Source organism: Schistocerca gregaria, chromosome 1 (genome assembly GCF_023897955.1).
Source record: "Schistocerca gregaria isolate iqSchGreg1 chromosome 1, iqSchGreg1.2, whole genome shotgun sequence".
NCBI classification, from domain to species: domain Eukaryota; kingdom Metazoa; phylum Arthropoda; class Insecta; order Orthoptera; family Acrididae; genus Schistocerca; species Schistocerca gregaria.
Window position 1 is genome coordinate 1,019,247,549 of NC_064920.1, and position 12,784 is coordinate 1,019,260,332.

Below are 12,784 nucleotides of genomic sequence, written 5' to 3' on the forward strand. Positions count from 1 at the left end.
ATGTCATCGTACTTTCACTGTACCTCTGATCTGCGTTAAAGTGTCACAACTGTAATTATACACTCCTGGAAACTGAAATAAGAACACCGTGAATTCATTGTCCCAGGAAGGGGAAACTTTATTGACACATTCCTGGGGTCAGATACATCACATGATCACACTGACAGAACCACAGGCACATAGACACAGGCAACAGAGCATGCACAATGTCGGCACTAGTACCGTGTATATCCACCTTTCGCAGGCTGCTATTCTCCCATGGAGACGATCGTAGAGATGCTGGATGTAGTCCTGTGGAACGGCTTGCCATGCCATTTCCACCTGGCGCCTCAGTTGGACCAGCGTTCGTGCTGGACGTGCAGACCGCGTGAGACGACGCTTCATCCAGTCCCAAACATGCTCAATGGGGGACAGATCCGGAGATCTTGCTGGCCAGGGTAGTTGACTTACACCTTCTAGAGCAAGTTGGGTGGCACGGGATACATGCGGACGTGCATTGTCCTGTTGGAACAACAAGTTCACTTGCCGGTCTAGGAATGGTAGAACGATGGGTTCGATGACGGTTTGGATGTACCGTGCACTATTCAGTGTCCCCTCGACGATCACCAGAGGTGTACGGCCAGTGTAGGAGATCGCTCCCCACACCATGATGCCGGGTGTTGGCCCTGTGTGCCTCGGTCGTATGCAGTCCTGATTGTGGCGCTCACCTGCACGGCGCCAAACACGCATACGACCATCATTGGCACCAAGGCAGAAGCGACTCTCATCGCTGAAGACAACACGTCTCCATTCGTCCCTCCATTCACGCCTGTCGCGACACGACACCACTGGAGGCGGGCTACACGAGGTTGGGGCGTGAGCGGAAGACGGCCTAACGGTGTGCGGGACAGTAGCCCAGCTTCATGGAGACGGTTGCGAATGGTAATCGCCGAAACCCCAGGAGCAACAGTGTCCCTAATTTGCTGGGAAGTGGCGGTGCGGTCCCCTACGGCACTGTGTAGAATCATACGGTCTTGGCGTGCATCCGTGCGTCGTTGCGGTCCGGTCCCAGGTCGACGGGCACGTGCACCTTCCGCCGACCACTGGCGACAACATCGATGTACTGTGGAGACCTCACGAACCACGTGTTGAGCAATTCGGTTGTACGTCCATCCGGCCTCCCGCATGCCCACTATACGCCCTCGCTCAAAGTCCGTCAACTGCACATACGGTTCACGTCCTCGCTGTCGCGGCATGCTACCAGTGTTAAAGACTGCGATGGAGCTCCGTATGACACGGCAAACTGGCTGACACTGACGGCGGCGGTGCACAAATGCTGCGCAGCTAGCGCCATTCGACGGCCAACACCGCGGTTCCTGGTGTGTCCGCTGTGCCGTGCGTGTGATCATTGCTTGTACAGCCCTCTCGCAGTGTCGGGAGCAAGTATGGTGGGTCTGACACACCGGTGTCAATGTGTTCTTTTTTCCATTTCCAGGGGTGTACTTTACTGTAATATTTCAGTGTTTAATATCAGTGTATAATGCTCACAATGCAAATGAAATAAAATGTCTCTTTTACATAATGTTGGAAATAAAAATGAAATGGACAAAATGAATCGATCGTATGACTTTCAAGATGATGGCTGGCTCTGAGCGCTATGGGACTTAACATCTAAGGTCATCAGACCCCAAGATCTTAGAACTACTCAAACCTAACTAACGTAAGGACACATCCATGCCCGACGCAGGATTCGAGCCTGCGACCGTAGCGGTCGCGCGGTTCCAGACTGAAGCGCCTAGAACCGCTCGGCCACACGGGCCAGCTTTGATGATGATAATTTCTGGTTTGTGGGCGCACAGCTGCGCGGTTATCAGCGCCCGTACATTTTCCCAATCCTTACACAGTCCAGAGTGCCGCTCACGAATGATGGTGAAATGATGCGGACAACACAGACACCCAGTCCCCGATCGGAGAAAGTCCCCAACAAGGCCAGGAATCGAACCCAGAGGCAGCAACGCTAGACACTTTTCTTTGCATTTAGTTCGTTATTGATCGTTGTGTTTGGTCGTTGCGGACGTCACATGACATCCGTTCAAGTTCGTTGTTGATCGTATCACTGTTTTTCTTTTTAATTACAGATCTCTCTGACCGAACACGCTGAGCTACCGTGCGGGCTGCCACTAGACCACGAGCTATGGACGCATGACATTGATGACCGGGAGTCGGCACCTAGAGAAGTTCGGCCACCGACATGCAATTATTTTCAGTTGACGCCACATTGGGCAACTTTCGACTCGATAACGATCAAATGATGATGAGTACAACACAACATCCAGCCCCAGAGTGGAGAAAATCTCCAACTGCGTCAGGAATCGAACACGAGTCTTTGCGTTGGAGTCAGATGCGTTGACCACTCAGCCGGACAGAAATATAAATGATATAATATGACTCCTCTTACAGAGCGCAAGACATACAAATAAAGTAATATGACTTCTCCTACACAATGCTGGAAATGCTAATGAGATTTACGTCGCCTCTTGCTGGCCGGAGTAGCCGAGCGGTTCTAGGCGCTACAGTCTAGACTCCGCGACCGCTACGGGCGCAGGTTCGAATCCTGCCTCGGGCATGCGTGTGTGTGTCGTCCTTAGGTTAGTTAGGTTTAAGTTGTTCTAAGTTCTAGAGGACTGATGACCTCAGAAGTTAAGTCCCATAGTGCTCGGAGCCATTTTGTCGCATCTTATATAATGCTAGAAATTAAAAAAATAAAAAAAACCTGTCCAATTTAATGTGATGGAACACTTCTTCTCACACTGAACAAAGTCATGATAATTTGTTTCCAAAACTGTCAAATTTGTAATAACGCCTATGTTACATAAGCCAGGGTGACATACAGTGAACTCTAACGAGGAAATTTCGCTATTTTACATCAAATATCGTTGTCACATGGAAGAGATCATACCGGATAATGAAGACACTACAATTAAAGTAAGTATATCTGATACTCATAAGTCTGTACATCACAATAAAGTGTAATTGAAAATGCAATTATGACGTGTTTTAACGCATATCTGAGATTCATCACAAATGTGATGACATAAATGACACTGTCCAAGCGAAGTTTTTTTCAAATACATAATACCATCTGGACCATATTATTGCTGTGAACGTTATTACGCATATCCTATGCATCTACTCTTAAAGTTTTGTTCTCTGTAATAGGTGGTTTTTGAAAACAGGCGATACTCGAATTCGATCAGTCAATAAACAAGTAGTTGCTTTGGTGCAAGCAATTAAAAAGTCATTTCTTCAGTATTTAAGAACTGCAAGGTTTGACGTTCTGAAAAGGACTCTCCTGCCCAGAGCCCCGACCTGAATTCAACGGATAATTTTCCGATTATTTAGAACGTCCACTTCGGTCCAGACTCCAGAGTCATCACTGCCTTCTCTCGTTTCCGCTCTTGAGGAGAATAGATCACCATTCCTCCTCGATAATTCGTATGTGCGCAGGAAATGTCCCCAGGAAAGTTTAAGTCGTCATAGAAGCGAATGGTGGGCACACCCCACATTAATGTTCAGTAACAGGTGTCCAGATACTTTTGATCGGATAGTGTAGTCAGGAAAAAGTGCTCAAGAAACTCGGAAATATTGTTGGTCTTTCGGGTTCGCCATATAAATGTGACGAATCAATAAACCCATCCAGCTGATGTTGAACATTCTCATCTCCGTTCACGGTGTGGATAAATCCAGGGCTTTTTGGCTCTTATCGAAGTCATCAAATTTCCAACTGGAACAAAACCGTCGGTTTCGGTGATGAGCATTCTTGATGTGCCTGTGTGGAGCTGTACAGTAACTGTAAGTTGCTGCGATTGTGGACTGCGTTAAAGATTTCCAGCGATGTTGAACTGAGTGGTCGGTTCTTCCACAGTATTATCTCTATAAGCCACTTACAATATATAATTTGATTTAAGGAAAACCGATAATTAGTTTTCTCAGTTTTTTCCAAAGCTCATCAAGCGTTTGTTTATCTAGTCATTACACTGCAAAGTAGTATTATAGTTTGGAGTAGATGTTTTAAATTATTTTGATCAAAAGTATAATATAAAGCGAAATAAAAATATTTTCCTTGCGGCGCTAGCTTTCTTTTTCGTTTTGAATATCTCGGCTGCTACAGCTACTGCAGCTAAGATTTTCTCGTTTCCTGTATCCGTTCTTGGTAGACGGGAGCTTGAAGTGTGAAGTCTCAGGTGCGTGGCAGACGTGCCGCTGTTCCCAGCAGAGGTTCTGACGCTAGGTGCACCTGCGCCTGTCCGAAGATGAATTGCACAGCACAGCACTGTTTGTAAGATTCCTGGAGAGAGACCGACGTCTTACAGAAATGCTGTAACTTAAAACTCGAGGAGGCCTCCTGCCCAGAAGATTGATGATACGAAATAGTGCAACAAGGCGTAAAGTCGGAAGAAATGTAACAGTGGGTTTGACAAAGCAACGGGGGAAAGAAAATGAATCTCCAGTGCGATAGTGCACATCAAGGTCCACGCATGAAACCACTTCAAATCGGCACTCTTACGGGTTACAAACGGGAGGAAATCGAAAATAGTTTGCTCCCTCTTTTCCTTTAGGATCCAGAACTGAAATTGTGAAACTAACGTCTTTACAAAAGAGTGTACTAACAAATGATATGGGCCCCCTTAAGTTACGTAGTCAGAGCCCCAATCAAATTGTTTCTATTAATATCACGCCTGACAAGCGAATTGATGTCTGCTCCGCTTGCCGAAAGCTACATTTCTAACACACTTTGTATTATAACAAATACGTATTGTGTCTCCCACTCATTATTCTAGCTTGTGTTACTAACTGCTTCCTGCGGAGGACTATCACTCTCAGCAGCTATGTTGTTTCGAAATCATAATTAAAACTTATTGGCTGTACGTTGCCGCGTGTATTCAGCAATCTGTTCCACGAAATACGTTATGAAAATGGTGCAAAGTAATGTAATGGCATTTAGACTCAATAAGTCTATTCTTAGTATATTCAAAAGATTTTATTAAACCACGTCGAGAACTTCCCATACTTCAGCATCTAAGACAGTACTGTTCCTTTTGTACCACTTGCATATTTAAAGCACCTTTTGTAACTTGGCCGGATTAAACGCCGAGCTTAAGGGCTATTAGTATTTGCGTGCTTCTTTAGGATTTCGGGAGACTTAATAAATTCTTTACTATGTGCAAAGATGGAAACTTTCCTACGTTCAGAATATTTTAGTGCCATTCTTTATACACTTCAGCAGCATTTAAAACTACATTCTGTTTGCTTGTCTTTGAGAATTGTAAGGAGATGTCACGCGGGAGATCTGCCTTCTTTACTATACTTTCAGCGAAGTAAAAAGGAAACGACGTTAAGAAAGTTTAACGACGGCATTAAAGTGACATGTAATTGGTGTCTTAAATTTGAAATTTTCCTTAATATATTGCATCCTCTTCTGTAACGATGACGGGCGATGAAAGTAGGCATACGAATGGACTTGTGCAGATGGAAGAGAATTTCTGCCCAAAAGAAAATTCCTAGTATGAAATACAGACCTTAATTTCAATATGGGATTTCTGAGAATGTGCTCTTGGATCACAGAATTGTATGGTAGTGAATTAGTGAATCATGAATCATAGAAAAATAGGAAAAGATGAGAATCGAAGCGTCTGAGATGTGGTGCTACATAAGGAATCTGAAAATTAGATGGACTTAAGGAATGAGGAGGTTCTCCGTAGAAACCTTGAAGTAAGAAACATGTGGAAAATATTGACAAGAGGAAGGGACTGGGCTTTAGGACATCTTTTACGACATCAGGGAATAATTTTCTTGGCACTAGAGGTACCTGGAGAGGTTTTAAAAACTGTAGGGGATAAACAGATTCGAATGCATCCAAAGCATGACTAAGGACGTAGGGTGCAAGTGCTTCCCTGAGATGAAAATTTTAGCACAAAAGTGGAAATCGTGCCACGCACCTTCGGAATAGCCAGAAGGCTGAAGAAGCAACAAGTCAAGTGTGTTGTATATGACGGTAAACATCTCCACCTAAGTTGAGGATTGCAGGTTATTCTTATGTGAGTACTGTCAAAGTTATAATCATCCTTTGTTTTCTTAAGGATGTAACAGCAGCTGTGTTTGTAGAACAAATTGCATTCCGCTTGTTTATATAAATGGCAAAATTCTTCTTTCCTTACAACGCGTTTGTGCTGTTACGAAAATACACTTAATATTTCAACGAAACAGGAATCCCGCTGGTGATGGCAAAATTTTCTGAAACTTGATTATGCAACACGTAAGATATGAATAAATTTGTAGTTCCAAGGGGCCTCTGGCTATTGGACTCTGCGTTTAGCCATGCCATAGGATTGCAGTGACCTGGCAGTGGCTTGCATATCTTGATTTTTGTACTGGTCACCAACTGTTTTAATGCCGTGTTTCTTAAACTGCGATGCACCGCATAAGCAGGTCGCTTAGAGGCGCCATCTAAATTCTCCGGCGATGTCTGCTGCAGCCAAGTCCACAGACGCGTAAACAGATCAGGGCCTTCTGATTCTGAGGAACCTACGCGATAGTAATAACGGCTTCAGATCTACTACTACAAGGACGGCATCGGTATACTTTGTAAAAATCCTAAGTGGTGAGGCATTCATGTAGAGAAGGCGTTGTGTCCTTACGAGAATTCTACATTTTAAGTTGTCAGCGCGATCTCACATTCATACGAAGTTATTCAACAGGCTTGAAGAGTCCCTCGGTACTAAGGACCACGAACGTCCATTCTGACGTGTGGACTGTCCATGATGATTTCGTTCTCACTAGGATTTTATAAGTAGCTTCAGAGTAGGTACTGAAGTTGTCCTGGCAGTAAATCTAATTCTCTGTATAGTTCAAATATAAAGTAATCAACTTCAATTTGATCTTAATTAATTTTATTGTATGCAAAATAACTCCCACCGGTTATGAAATGTAATTTTTTTTCAAAATTACAGATAATTTGAAACCGATGGCAGCCGTAACTAAAGTAATTATAGGTAACTGATAGAATAATTCATACAGCATGAGATCTACTTGTAAAAAGCTATTATATTGTATGAATTGGACAATAAATTAGTTTTTCTTGAAAATATTATTCATAGCGTTCTCAGGCAATGTTATTTGAGCAAGTAGCATTGTCCTGTCCGGTGACCCTAACGACGTGGTAAATAATTAATTATGGTACGTCCATCAACTGTCGATGTTTAAGGAATGCGCCAACGACTTCTCTAAGCATGCCCGCGTTACCTGAATGACACCATTCCAGGACGTTGAATTGGAAGAGGAGAAGCAGAACTACATCGCCGTTGACCTCCTAGGTCTCCAGACCTCACACCTTGCGACTTTTATCTGTGGGGTTTCTTAAAAGACCTCGTTTTTATCACCCTGACACACTTGAAAGTCTAAGACGTCGAATTGTTCAGGCTGCGAATTCGATCACGAGAGACAAGCTGCTTCGTGTGTGGCAGCAAATGAGCCACTGTTTTGATATTTGTCGTGTAACATGTGGTGCTCACATTGAATGCATAACAATTGTGCTTTTCTCTTTCCAGGAACGTTGGAATTGTGTTTCTAGTTTGGAAGCAATAAATATTTTAAATTTGTTTCTTCTTTTTGAATAGCCCTGTATGCGGTGCATTTGAACTGCGGTCGTCGCACGGCGACGCTGGCAGCTGTCCACATACGCAGAGGTGTGTTGGCGCATGTCAGAGTACCGTGCAGCGAGTAAGTATGCAAACGTTTTCAGACTAGGGTGACTGGAGGCTGGTCAAACACAGCAGGTCGTAGCACGGGCCCTCCGTGTGCCACAAAGAGTGATCTCAAGTTTATGGCAATGATTCCAGAAAACAGCAAACGTGTCCAGGCGCGGTGCATTTGAACTGCGGTCGTCGCACGGCGACGCTGGCAGCTGTCCACATACGCAGAGGTGTGTTGGCGCATGTCAGAGTACCGTGCAGCGAGTAAGTATGCAAACGTTTTCAGACTAGGGTGACTGGAGGCTGGTCAAACACAGCAGGTCGTAGCACGGGCCCTCCGTGTGCCACAAAGAGTGATCTCAAGTTTATGGCAATGATTCCAGAAGACAGGAAACGTGTCCAGGCGCTACAGTACGGGACGTCCACAGTGTAAAACCCCACAAAAAGGCCCATATCTCACCGTCAGTGCCCGCAGACGGCGACGGAGTACTGTAGGTAGCCTTGCTCGAGATCTTACCGCAGCCACTGGAACGGTTGTCTCCAGACACACAGTCTACAGACCACTGAACAGGCATGGTTTATTTACCCGGAGACCTGCAAGGTGTATTCCACTGACTCCTGGTCACAGGAGAGTCCGTAAAGCCTGGTGTCAAGAACACAGTACATGGTAAATGGAACAGTGGTCCCAGGTTATGTTCACGGACGGTATAGTCTGAACGGTGATTCTCGGCCTGTTTTCATCTGGCGTGAACCAGGAACAAGATAACAATTCCTTAATGTCCTCCAAAGGGACCTGTATGTAGGTCGTGGTTTGATGGTTTGGGGTGGCTTCATGATTTGTGCACGTACACCCCTGCATGTCTTTGACAGAGAAACAGCAACAGGTCAGGTGTATCGGGACGTCATTTTGCACCAGTATATCAACGTTTTCAAAGGTGCATTGGGTCCCACCTTCCTTCTGATGGATGATAACGTACGGCCCCACAGGGCTGTCATCGTGGAGAAGTACCCCGAAACAGAAGATATCGTGCAATTGAAGTGGCCTGCCTGTTCTTCAGACTTAAACCCCATAGAGTGCATCTGAGATGCTCTCGGTCGACGTATCGCTGCACGTCTTCAAACCCCTAGGACACTTCAGGAGCTCAGACAGGCACTGGTGCCAGAATGGGAGGCTATACTCCATCAGCTGCTCACCCACCTGACCGATAGATGCCAAACCGTTGTGTGGCCTGTGAACGTGTGCATGGTGATCATATCGCATATTGATATCGGGGTACACGCGCAGGAAACAGTGGCGTCATGTAGCACGTGTGTTTCGGGACGGTTTTCTCAACTTACAGCCAACTCCGTCGACATACGGATCTGTGTCATGTGTGTTCCCTACATGCCTATGCCATTAGCGCCAGTTTTGTGTAGTGCCACGTTGCGTGGCACCATATTCTGCAATTATCCTTAATTTATGAGCATGAGTGTACATCACCCGCAGCTATAAGAGGCGATCAGGAACTTTTTGTTCGAGGGCCGTACGGTCTAGGATCATTAGGCCAATAACACAAAACCGCCATGAGCTTGAGGTAATCATCCTGACGAAGCACCAGGTTGAAGATGATTTTTTGGTAAAATACCATACCCTGCTGCGTGAAGAAATCCGTAACTGCCTGCTACACATCCCCGTCTGATAGGAATGGTTCACCCTTCGAGGTCTTTTTAAAGAATCGAAGGCGTGATAATCGCGTGGGAAGAGATAAGGTCTACATGGAGGGTGCTCGAGAGTCTCCCACTTGATTTGGCGTAACTTTTGCGTTACGACATTTGCGGTATGGGGAAGTGCGTTATCATGAAGCAGTAGCACGCTTTGTCGCATTTTTCCCAGACGTTTCGCCTTAATTGTACACATTCTTCTTTCTCCAATGGAAGACTTCTGGTGTTAGTATTCGACAGCCGAGGTAAGCACAGCAGCCCGCTGGTCCTTTTTGGACGCATTTGCTAATAACGTCGCTATAGTTCAAGTTTCTGTATTTACAGCACACACGTGGGAAAGACACGAATGCTGCACTGATCCCTTGCTAAGATGTCGGCGATAATGCACCCCCATCGGAGTCGCGCTACGCTGAAACTCCCTCAAGCGGAAACTCCTTGATCGCCCTTTATATATCTATTCTTTGGTCCACATCTGCCAGACACAGCTGTACTTGTGACCTCGTCCGCCCTTTATGAGCTACAAAATAGAGCACAGCTCCTTGTATTCTCACGTCTGCTTCGTAATAGAAATGAAACATTTCTCATTAGCTGTGTTCTGCAGACGCAAACAGGTCTTTTCACGAAGATAACCTGGATCGCTCTTGCTTTCTCATTCCAGGAAAGTAATTTTCACGGACAAAATAAACTGCTTTATTGAATCAAATTACATGAATTCCAGCTACAAAATTTTCATCTCTCTCAAACTTGACAGTACTTCCTGGAATTCATTTACGTACTAATTGAATGTCTTCGCGCAAGTTACAGATAAAGCTTTCTCAAACAAAGCTTATTTGTACCAGCAGTTGATAAAAAAAAAATATTTTCTCCAAGCATAACCATTTTGATCTACTGCTACACGAAGCCCTTAGGAGTTCTTACTTAATTTGTTTTATAGCTCATGAGTACATTCTGCTTATTTTTCTCTTTCATTGTCACAAAAATGTGGTTTTCCTCGAGAAAAATTCCTGAACACGCTCTGAGGCTTCCCTAGAGGTTTTTGCGAAACAGAAAGGACGTCACACCCCGAACTAATCACTGCAAAATGTTGTACATTCTGGAACTTGTCCAAGACAGTTACCTCGAACATTGTGATCGTTATTTGCTGGTAGGAGGGGCGTTCAATAAGTAAAGTAACACATTTTTTATCTAAAATGGGCTGGTTTCATTCCTGTTTCCAATACACTAAATGATGCCCCACTCTTTTGGCTACAAAACCCTATTTTTCTACGTGATTTCCGTTCAATGCGACGGCCTTACGCCACCTTGCCTTGAGGGCCTGTATGCCCGAATGATTCCACACTACTGGTTAACGTCTGAGCCAACGTCATGCTGCATCAATAAACTCCCGTCATCCACGTACTGATTCTAATGTCTCTGAGCACTATGGGACTTAACATCTGAGGCCATCAGTCCCCTAGAACTTAGAACTACTTAAACCTAAGGCTGCGTCCACACTGCCGGCCGGGCCGGGCCGGGCTGACGCGTAAAGGCTCGGCTCGTGCCTGGCCAGCCCAGGCCGACGTGTAGTGCATTCACATTGCGCGCCGCGCCGATCCGGGACGGCGAAATGGGGGAAAATCCACTTCTCCGAATTTCATGTTTTAAAAATTCTGAGCGGTACATAAGACTTCGCCACATCGTTTTATGAACTTATTTTTTCCTGAAAAGCGTTACTTACGTCGTGAAAAAAGAAAAAGTCTACTTTTCGTTTCGCGTGATTTCTTAGTTTCGTAACGCTTCCCAACGGGTTTTGAAGAAAGTACGCGGCTAAAGAATCTGATTTTTGTACACTTGGTAGTTCAACATCTTAGCTTCGTATCGAATCATTTATCTTTCCATATTTATTAACAGTAACTGTGAAATGTTGCTATTTGTTAACGTTGTGTACTTGATTTACAAATCTTGTAGTGAAACAGTTATGTAGCGGGTAGCTTACTGGTAGATCCGTTTTAGACCATACATTGTTGGGAATGAAATGTAGCTTAAAGTACGCAAAAGTTTTTGAAATGATAATGATACTGATATCTGTCTCTGGTCTCAAGTAATGCGAGCTATTCAGTGGCGTCAGTGCCGCGTCCGCAAGCCACGGAGTTCGCGCCGTTACAGCTAGGTGTAGTGTAGTCATATAATGCAGGACAGAAAAAAAACTAATTACTAGTGATCAGCGCAGACCTAGTGCCGGTCCCTCGTATTATTCTAATGGTCTCCTTCTCTAGATAAATCCAAATGTATAAGAATTTTTCACTCGGCTACTGGACAATCAATTGCTATGCTTTTATAATTGGCCGCACGTTGCATCACAAAAGACAAACAATTATTTGTCATCAACATCCTAAAATTAGTATGATGTACATTTCGTATTTCGAACTAAAAGATAACTGAAGCGCAATTCTGTAGTCTCGCTGTCTACTCTGACAGAAAAAAAATGGAGAGTTAATGAAACTACTGTAGATCGGCACAGATGTGCGTTTCATTGTTCTTCAGGGTTTTTGTTTTGTTTTCTTCCTTGGCGGGCTGCGCTGCACTGTCAAGGTAATACTCACTCTTTGGCTAAATGGCTGGCTGAAGGCCAAATAAATAAACTTAAAAAGATCCCCACACTTCGACAGCTGACAAGCAAGTCAGAAGAAAACGCAGCTGCAGTCAACAGTTGCTCGCCTTTAGCTAGTCTGTGCTGTCGTGTAGAACAATGTCTTCACTCTTTTATTGGTATTGTTTTGACTCTGCAGTAACTCGTCGAGTTCTGAAGTACAGAAGAACTAGGATGTTATGGATTCATACATAAATAGCGACAGACATTTAGGAGAGTTTTTTTCTTTATACGAAGAACTTAAAAACTATCCTGAAAAATTTTATTCAAATTACAGAATGAATCATAATACATTTCAGTATGTGATGCAGAACATTCAAGATAAAATTTCTAAACAGACCACAAGTTTTCGCAGAAGTATAACCGCAGAAGAAAAATTATGTATAACGATAAGGTAAGATTCGTTAGAACACACTTTTTGGTTTGCAGTACAACTTTGTACAGCATTCACTACCTCCAATTAATTGTAGTCATGCTTTTGTATTTTAAATTTCACAAACGCTTACCTCTGAGGGGAAGAGAGTTTATGGGACTCGTGAGAATCATCAGGAAGTAATTAGCTTCGTCATTTTGGGTAATGTCTTGCTGTGCCTTCAACGAAGAATCGCAGAAATACTCCTTCAGAATTTTCCAACTTTTCTCTTCATGATGCAGCGCTTGGCAGTGGTGATGGTTCATCATGTGGAGCCACTGATGACCTCACAGAATTCATTTCATTACCTTG